Consider the following 9,439-nt stretch of genomic DNA (forward strand, 5'->3'; position numbering starts at 1 on the left):
TTTTATAGTTCTTGTAAAAATAAAAAAGCGTTCCGTATTTTTTATATTAAAAAATTAAAATTAAAGATACGACGTGTTAACTTTAAGTTTTTTAATATAAAAACTACGGAACTTTTTTTATTGCTATAAGGAACCGCAGAATTTTGAAGTGCTACTAAAACAGTTATTATTCTTTATATATTAATAGAATGTCGTGCTAACTTTATAGATTCAGTATTTCCGATGCAAAATGTACTTTATTTAGGAAAACAAAAAAAAATTTTAAAGTCTGGAATATTTCTGTCTTCGCTCTTGGCTGAACTTATCGTGGACTCTTCTTTTGCCTTTAGTAAAAAGCGAAATTGTCTAACGAGGGAGGACTTGTCGCAGAAAAATGTTTTAATCCTTTAATTGTTGTCGAGGCCTGGGAGGGTCTTATTAATGCCGCCTCTCTCACAATCGCGAACAGTCCTTAAAGAACAATCCTTATCAATACGCCATTATGCACGACGGTACCCGTAATGACCGTCTTCTTTTGGTATCGTTAAGAAACTGTGCAATTCATCTTTTCTTGCGTTTTGTCCTACTAATTGACGACAAAGACGCTGGAGCTCCTTAGTTCCAGCATATCGTTACGGCGGAAGGGATAAATATGAAAATAGTGCGCCTGCAATTTTTTGAAGCACGTTCTGGATTCGTTATTACTGGCTTCTATTTAACTTTCCAGTTGCCTGCTTTGTCCTTCGGGAGATTCTCTTCACTAAAAAATATTCTGTGATGTATCTACGTACATAAGGTAGAAATGCGTTGTCTCGCAAATGTTTTTTGGGAAAAATTTATCGTAAATATTTGGAGAAAAATTCGTGCAATTTTAATTTCATATTGAAAATGAGTTTTTGTAATTCGGATAAGGCAGAGTTTTATCTGCATAGAAATAGCTTATTTGGCATAATTTAAATGGAATATATTTCTTTTGGTTTATTTCATACATTTTATACGCCAAAAAATGTGTAGTTGATATGACGGACGGCAAATTTGAAATATCTTTTAAGGTAAATATCGTAGGTATATTTTAGTAATTTGGACCAATTACTACATTCGGCTATAAATTAGTCCTAACTATTTCTTATGTGGTTTCGTTGCGGTTGTGGTGATAATTTTGACGCTTATCATTATGTGCGGAACGTTGCATCGCGAGTGTGCAGCGTGTTAGAGTGGGTTTCGTGAAGTAGTTTGGACCGCAAACTCTAGATGTTCCAACGGATATCCACGCCAGATAAATTACAGGTTAAATTATATTGTATATTCAAGTTGGATTCTTGCACTGAGAGAAGACAGACAGTAAAATCTGATTTCATGATCATTAATCCAAAGTAATGATCATGAGCGTTGGATATATATAATAATTTATTTCATGATTATTATATCTCAGCATCGCACACATAATGTTAATAAAATTCCCAATCCATCTATATAATAGTGCACGAAAAAATTGATATATGTAGGTCTTTTTAGAGAGTTTTCCACCTTGATGGGCTTTTCTCGCTCATCGTACTTTATTTCTACTATTATAAAAAACATAACCTCAAAATCGCGACGCTATTAGCGAACACAACAGCACCATTACCCGAGCTCCTAAATCAACTCGACCCCTCTCTCGCCACGTGGCAGAAGACAAACGTCAGGGCATCTTTCTCTCTGGAGCAGGAGGAAATTCCATTCCTGGCGTGCACTTAAGAATTAGTCACACCCCTTAACACTCGACTTTCCCCTGTTTGACAGTGTGCTACTTGTCACCCTCGCAATCGATTCTCATTCCTTCTTGATTTTCGTCGCGCGCGTAGATTCATACGTATGTCCCGAATCCCGAGCTCCATCTCCGTCCGTTCCTCCTCTCGTGTATACACAAAAGTAATAGAAAGGGCGGGGGAAGGAGAGAAGCGCGAGAAGAGAGGGGGAGACACGCGCCGCGCGTATATAGCGCACGAGCCGTGCCGGCGATATGCGAGCCGCGCTACTCGGCAAGACAAACGTTTTTATTACGAAAAATCAGGAGGCGAGACGAAATCTAGGACCGAGCGCGTGCGCCCCGTGACCACGTTCCTCTCGCGGGGCGGGGGGGGGGAGGAGGAGAGCGACGGGAAATACCCTCGTCGGGGAAGGGAGAGAGGGAAAGGGGACTCCCCAGTCCCCGTCCATCCCCGTAAAGTTCATCCCCCCCCCCCAACCGTACGATCCACCATACGATCCAGCCAGCCAATCCCTACTCTCCCCCTTACACCCCCATCACTAGCGCCACTCGTGGCGAGAATCCTCTCGCTCGGTCTTCTCCGTCACTCTTCGCGTGACCCCTTCCCATCTGGCCCGCGTGAGGGGGTGGTTGGGGTGTTGTCGGAAGGGTGGAGGTGTCAGGCGCCAGTCGCTGCGCGAACGCTGAGCTTGGGATTTCTGCCGTTCTCGCGATTTGTTTTTTCGTCCCTCCACCTCTTCATCGTCGTTATCGTTTCTGTTACTCTCTCTCTCTCTCTCTTTGTCTTTCTCTCGCTGATCGAGAGATTCTCTCGATGCACGTGACCTCGTTCTTTTTTTTTCTGTGTGATCTCGGATCTTGAAAGAGATACATCCGGACGTACAAGCGGGTGATTGTTTTCGCGTGTGCTCCACAAAAACTTGGAGTGATCGAAAGCTGGCAGTGCGTGGAAGGATGTAGATCTTGTGTCTCCTGTCTGGTGCGAGGGATACGGGAAGATGCTACGTCCTCTTTGAGGATATCAGCGATCATGGCGAACGGCTCGTGACGGTTCGTGAGAGAGGTGAGTAAATCAATTTCGATCAATTGCTCGCGTGACCGAATTTTCTGAGAGGAAACATCGTGTAGAAAACACGAGGCTCTCACGCATACTGTGAAATCATTGTTCCTATTGTTTGTAATGTGTTCGAAAGATGCTGCGAGAGATCAATTTCCAAGAATGGAAGGAACACTCCCTTTGAACGATGTAAATTTACTTACATCGTTACTTGGAAATTGGAAAAGTAGCACGAATCCATTTAATTGGTTGCTTATTTGATTTGGGAATTTCAGGAGAGAAGGCGTAAACTTAATTGAGAGTTTGGTCAGAAAGTTTAAGAGTGCTGTGAACTTGGTTAAGAAATTTAAAAAAGTCATGCGAATGTAATAACGCGAGTTTGACTAGAAATTAGAAGAGCGGCCGCGAGTTTTGTAGATGAGATATATATATGAATTTAATCGCGAATTGGAAGAGCGGCGTAGATTTAATTGTAGCTTTAGTTGGAAAAAAAAGAGTGACGTAAATTAAAATGCTGGTTCACGAACGAATTTAAAGAGTAATGCCGTAAATTTAATTGCGATAGGACCGTTAAAACCGTACGGATCTATATGGCGGGGAAGTGGCAGTGCAATAATTCAGCTAGAATTTGCTGTATCCACTTAGACATGCTCGATTTCGTGTCTCTCTCTCTCTCTCTCTCTCTCTCTCTCTCTCTCTCTCGTGCTCTCGTCCTCTCCCTCTTTCTGTCGTGTAAAATGGCGCGAGTACCATTATGCGGCGACTCTGTGGTCTCTGTTACATCTGTAATGAATCGAGTAGGCCAAATTTGTAGTTAGTCCGTTTTGTCGAAACTAATGATAATGTCGCGAGGGTGATGGCAGTCCCCGTTCTCCAAAACGGGAATTGCTCTCTTGTAATCTCGTCCACTCGAAATCCTTTATCCTATTAGCCGGGTAGGATTGGCAACGGCGTTAATCTGTCAGCGCGATCCATCTTGCGCCGTGATTAAATCGCTAGAATTTATGTTTAATCAATCGCGTACAATCAATCTCACTATTTTAATCGACAGTGTCACCGTTACTCAATGAGGCAGCCAGCGGCACCTCATTGTCAGAATTCGCTTCTCGTAATCACTGCAGGCAGTTCGTCGCTTCTTGCTTGTCACGTCGTAACATAATCACTGCCGCGCGTCGCAACTGCTTCGACACCACAATTTCTGTTGTATCATGCTTATTAATCGGCATGAGAGCGCCTGTGCCGGCTTTTTCATCGCGTTTCCACACGAAATTACGAATCGGTGGAGTTCCTACTCCCACTCCCCTGCTTTCCTCTCCCCTCTCCTCCCCCCCCTTGCACCGTTTACCCTCGTCTCGCCAAATTCATCATCTCTCACCGTGCAGAAGTCACGCGATTCACCATCCAGGTCATCGCATGTGCTCTCTTGCATGTCCCCTTCTTACCCTCCCTATCGCGTCTTCGTTCGGGTTTTTTTCCCCTTTTCGAGAAAGGGAGCTCCTCCTCTTCTGTTGGCAACGAAAAGAAGAGCAGTCGATTAAACGAAATTAATGGCTCCGCCGCGATACCGATTGAGGTAATTAAAAGAGAAAAAGAAAGAAAAGACTGAAGGGTATAGAGGAAGAGTGCGATCCCCGGTCTGTGATACCCACTCTTTTTTGTCTCTGTGGCACCGGGGGTGCTCTTTTTTTTCATCGTTGAATGTTCCATCGGTAATAGCGTCCCTATGAAAAGTCGAATATGTGCAAGCCAGGTTACGTGGAAGCTGTGATATCCGGGGATTCGTGAAATTTAGGAGCGCAATGTTGGAGCTGCAGAAGACAAAAGCTATATATAGGTGGGGAGTTATGGATAGGTTTTACCGCTTAGATTCGCGCGCGCATCGTAACTTGCAATTTGTAGAAACTGCGATTTGTAGATGGGAGTAGCTAAGGATGTTAGATTTTCTGCTACGATTCGCGGAATCTAATATACGTGGCAAGCAAGATAGCGTAGTCGGCAAGCAAAGTTTGTAAAGGTTTTGGTGGAACGTAGGATCTGTGTGGAAGGAATCTGCGGAGCCTGGTATCCGCGGAACCTGCTGCTGTTTGCGCGCCGATTATTCGCGGAACTTTAAATTTTCACGAAGAGAGCCTAGATTTGAGTTCAAGGAAGCTGGAGTATGGATGATCCGAGGTTTCCTAGAATTTCGGAGAATCGTATTCGTCATCTTTCGAGGATCTTTCTTCGCGTGATACGGATATGTGGGCCGAAGCGTGAAACGTGTGATATATAACGGAACTTAATCCACCTTTGTCATTCACATGCAGATGACACTATCGGCGAGTAATCCATCGTGGAAACTTCTGCGATTCATAGTCACGTGGAAAACTTTCCACTTTCGCGTGAAACGTGACGCATGTCGAGGAATCCCATCCGATAGCCTCTGAAAAGTATTCAACGACTTTTAGCAAACTTCTGTATATATTTAGATATGAGGGATATAGCTTTTTTGAAATAGTTTTGCATAAATCGTTATACCTCAATGAGATTTGCCATATGAATGCGCAAATAATTGATTAATTTATATTAATTTATATTAATATAAATAAAAAAATAGTAATATTAATTTAGCGAGCTTAAACTTTATTTTTATAGAGTGCTGGTATTTTCAATGTATCAAAAATTTTTAATACTGACTGCGGTTACGTTTTGCAGTTGTAATGTTAGAATTTTGTTACGATGAATATCGAAATAAAATGAAATACTGAAACTTAATATCGAAATGTAGTATCAGCTATGTAACCTGTCGAAAAACAACTCGTGAATCCATATTTAGGAAATACAAAATTCGAAAATGAATATAGAGAATAAATGAAATATTGTTTTATTACAACTTACGATTAAACTGTGTGTGTACGTGATAATCGATAAAAATATTTGCATTTCTTATGACTTTGTTTCTCATTACTTTCAACGTAATAAAATTGTCCTTTTTCTTCAGATGTTTTTTACATTAAGTACGTTCAATTCAACGTGTTACTTATGTAATTGTTTTGGCGCCGAAGTGAAAACCGAGGGTTTGTAACCCTTAGTAACCCCGAGGCAGACCGACTGCGAGCCGGGTTATCGACCAAGTGGTGGTCTGGTTTTTCGGGCCGACGACTCGGTTGTGGGGTGTCGACTTTTTCCACTTGAATTTCCGGTGGATTTTGACACGCACAGCTGGCTGGATAAACAGGATTTATCGATTTCTTAGTACATTTCAACTCTCTCGATAAAAAGCCGTCAGACATAACTGTTCTTTTTTTTTTGCTCGAGCTTGCTAGATAAAAAAATTGATGGAGTCGATGGTAAAAAAATGAGAAACATTTGAAATTTTGAAATAACTGTACGAATAATTTTTATGTATGAGGTAGGAATAAATTGGAAATACAATAACAGAATGGTATATATGTATATGAAATCCTTTCTGATCCAGTCGAGATTAAACTGTAGAGAAAATGTATCCGAACAATAATTAATACCGACGGCGTGGTAATAATTAGCATAAACAATAACCATTAATTCTAGAACGATAACTAATTAACTGTTGGTTAGACTAGGTTAATATTAAATTTCACTGCCTGGTCGGAGAGATAGTATTAATATCTACTAACGGATGTGATTACATCACAACGTGTTATAGAGTGAGTTAACATACTTCGTTTATCGGCTCTTTGTCTTTCAACTCGTTCGAAACTTTTTGAACTTCCTCGGTTTCGAAATCCTAAACGAAGATAACGAAAGTTGTACAACTTTCGGAACAACTATTCCCTTTTAAGGTTGAATACGCGCGCGGAGTTTGCGGAAAGATATCGAAAGATCGAAAGAGGCAGATGGTAATCCATTTGTCGATCGGTACGACAACATCGTCGTGACATTTTTCAGGACACCCCGTGTAGAAACCACGAAAAATGTGACGCGACGTAAATATCCGTTGTTGTGCCGCGCTTCTTTCACATGTAAATTTCGCAGGACGCATATAAATTGCATTGTTACACGTATTGCCAAGATTTTCCTTCATACAGGCGGGACCTCGTCGATGATATGGCAACCCTCAAAGTCGCGATCGTATTCCATTTTCACGCAAATTTCACGCCGCGAATGAACTCTTGTGTATTATGGCGCACATAATTGTCGCTGATTTCGTCATTATGCATAGATGTTATTTCTGACATGATCGATAGAGGTAATCCTTAATAAACTTCAATGTTAATATTAATATTAAAAGTTAACGACCTCCTTTAATCCGCGAGCACGAAAAATATTCTGGAACGAGAAAGCATCTCAAAGACTAGTATATTCTTTCTATCTCTATCGTACCTAATTATTTTGGTCTGATGATTTTTGTTCAACCAGCAGGTTGAAAGAGGTCGGGAATTGACCGGAAAGTTCGAAGCAGGTGACGGAAATGCGGTCTGCTTCCCGCTATCGAACAATCGAAACGCGGCGCAACATGCGTGACGAGCCGTTCAAAGGCACACGCAATTTGACGCATTGTGGAGCATATGCTAAGGCCGATACCCTGCTATTGCATGGACAATATATCCCTTTTCGTTCGTCACACATGCTTGTATCACATTTACTACTAATTCTTACGCTCGTGTCGCACTACGACGATTGGAGGATTGCGAATTGATGATTAGAATTCAGGCAATTAGAACGAAACGGGTTAAAATTAAAAACTATCTGATTGATCGAATTCTAATCTTCAATTAGCAATCCTCGATCTCCAATGCGTAGTGTGACACGAGCATTAGGATGAATGTACCGGATGTTCCGTACTAGCTCGTATGTGGAGGTAGGAAGAAATAATAATAGAGTATCTACAATATAGGCAGAGAAACATAGTTGAGAAAATAGTATATTAAACATTTTTAAAGGTGGCTTCATAATATAAACATACAATTAAAGAGCAGTCGCAACTCAAGATGTTCTAAGAGAGAAAGTAATGTATTTCAAATTAATACGTTAAACAATAAAATATGTAGACGTTTTGGTCAATTTTTGACCATCTTCAGTACAATAGCGCTATGAATAATTTAAGTCCGTTTATTAAGACTAGCAAAGATAAATTAAAAGAAGAAGAGATCATTCGAATGTCGTTTACAAAATAAGTTGCCTTGATTGCGAATCTTCATATGTCGGACAAAGCAAAAGAAAGTTTAACACTCGTATAAAGGAATCTGATATCATAAAACCTGAAAACACAATATTTGAAATTTTCCATCACCAATTTGATTATAATCACAACATTAACTAGGATAACGTAATGATCCTTGATTCAGAGTAGTCGTACTTTAGAAGATTAGTCTCAGAAATGCTATAAAATACATATAAAAAGACAAAGCTCTGGATTAAATATGTAAAGTGATACAGATCGATTTCCAGACATCTATTTGCCCCTAATTTGACAAATGTATCTCCACTCACTAAGAATTATTCCCCCTTATTACAATTCCGTCCCACACAAATATAAAAGATTGACACTCGACATGGTGTACTTAATATCTCATTTTCTGTTAAAAAAGTATGGTTTTATCATCGTATTATTATAATATTTGCACAAATACATTTACATCATACAAAAATTGTGAGGATCTTTGTTTACAGACATGTTTCATAATTATGTAATTTACAAGAAATTTCAATCTGTAATAATAGTTTTTAATAATTAAAAAAATCTTTTTTATTATAAAATATATATATAATCTGGAAATCCTGTATTTGCCAGACAACGGTCTATTAAAAAAACGTTTTAACAATAAAATAATTCTGAACCAAGACGATTGAATTTCTTCTGAATTTTTATATGGATAATCAAATTTTAATTTACATTGAACGAGATCTTAACATTGAATTAAAGAAACATGTAGAAAATAATTATATCCAGATTTGATTGTAACATCTACACATTATTGTACTGATGATGATAAAAAATTGTCCAAATTGATGACCAAAACGTCTACACATTTTATTATTTAATGTATTAATTTGAAATACATTACTTTCTCTCTTAGAACATCTTTAGTTGTGGCTGTATGCTCTTTAATTGTATGTTTAAAATAATATATATTATAATATATAAATAACGAATTTCAGCAAATATTAATTACTTCGGATAGTTGTTTTTTTTTAAACATTCGTGCACTTTTGTTTTAACTTTAATTCATATCATGACACTTACCTTCTCAATTGTTTTCATATCATTGCGTTGGGTTGGAACAATTACATGCGTATAAAGGTGGCCTTTAATTACGAATTTCCGGTACAATGCCGCCGTTTTTAACGAAGCTCATTCATTATTGCGCGGCTTGCTATCAATTTCAGTTCGTCAGTATTAATTGGCGGTTGCATTGAGAAGTACGGATAGGAAAAGTTTTTTCTTCTCGACATGATTAATTCGTTATAGATATTGAAATCCTCACTGAAATCGTTTTAAATTTGACAAAGGCGGAAAAAAAAGAACGAGTTCTTCGTCATTGTTCGCCGCATCGTTTTATGTTCAATTTTCATTTGAATTTTTTAGTTAAGATTCGAAAATCAGGGAAACAGCGAAATTATGGAGCGATATTCTTGAGGATATTCCGCGTAGAGGTAAAACATATTTTTAGCTCGTCGTTTATCGCGCCGGT

At 39.1% G+C, this 9,439-nt stretch overlaps 1 protein-coding gene across 1 annotated transcript in view; it reads left to right on the top strand.

Moving 5' to 3' along the window:
- The first annotated feature begins 2,471 nt into the window (after window positions 1–2,471).
- The window catches only part of LOC108748876 (leucine-rich repeat-containing protein 24-like), a 132,588-nt gene continuing 125,620 nt past the window's right edge, over window positions 2,472–9,439 (top strand). Inside the window, exon 1 of the mRNA XM_018487266.1 lies at window positions 2,472–2,792. The gene's annotated coding sequence lies outside the window, so the exon portion shown is untranslated. The remainder of the gene's footprint in view (window positions 2,793–9,439) is intronic.

The sequence above is a fragment of the Trachymyrmex septentrionalis genome, unplaced genomic scaffold, assembly GCF_001594115.1.
Source record: "Trachymyrmex septentrionalis isolate Tsep2-gDNA-1 unplaced genomic scaffold, Tsep1.0 scaffold25, whole genome shotgun sequence".
Lineage (NCBI taxonomy): Eukaryota > Metazoa > Arthropoda > Insecta > Hymenoptera > Formicidae > Trachymyrmex > Trachymyrmex septentrionalis.